The sequence below is a fragment of the Eleginops maclovinus genome, chromosome 3, assembly GCF_036324505.1.
Source record: "Eleginops maclovinus isolate JMC-PN-2008 ecotype Puerto Natales chromosome 3, JC_Emac_rtc_rv5, whole genome shotgun sequence".
In the NCBI taxonomy this organism is placed as follows: domain Eukaryota; kingdom Metazoa; phylum Chordata; class Actinopteri; order Perciformes; family Eleginopidae; genus Eleginops; species Eleginops maclovinus.
The window spans coordinates 20057107-20057715 of record NC_086351.1 but is presented as its reverse complement, the minus strand read 5'-3'; positions in this window follow the sequence as shown (position 1 = coordinate 20057715).

The window sequence follows — 609 nt, the reverse complement described above, 5'->3', positions numbered from 1 at the left end:
CCATTTTCACCCATGATTGCCTTATTTCTGGACATTACAAGCGGCGGTTTGAGGTCTGAGTGGTCAGACTTTATTCTATCGGTAATACTTGATGAAGTTTTAATGTGCGCATTGAGTCACCGGCTGGGACAGTTAAGACTGCTGTGTGCGATGCGGCTCATGTGTGCGCAGTAATGATGAATGGCTGTTTAGTCTGTTGGTTTTATGGTGTTTTTAGTGGTTCCCTTCAGCGTGGCGGGCAGTCTCTGAGTGGGACGTCAGCTGGATGGGGGCAAGCAGAGGTGATGTACAGTTAGCAGCGGTCACACACTCTGCCAGTCATTCTGCCCATCTGAGGACATGAGAGAGCCATAAAGAACCATTAGCCAGACGGACACAATCTTTTTAATGTCCCGGCCCGCCCCCGCTCTTCCCTGCCTTCGACCTTCTCATAACTCAGTCCTCCGCCTCTCCGTTCTTCCTTCTTTATCACAATTGCTCACAAACAGGCTTTCATTCCTTCACATGTCTTTAATTTCCCTCTACTTTGGGTATCATTTTACTACTAAACAAGGATTGTGTGTAGAAATGCACCTGCTTTATAAGGCTACGTCTGAAAGTGCGATGTGT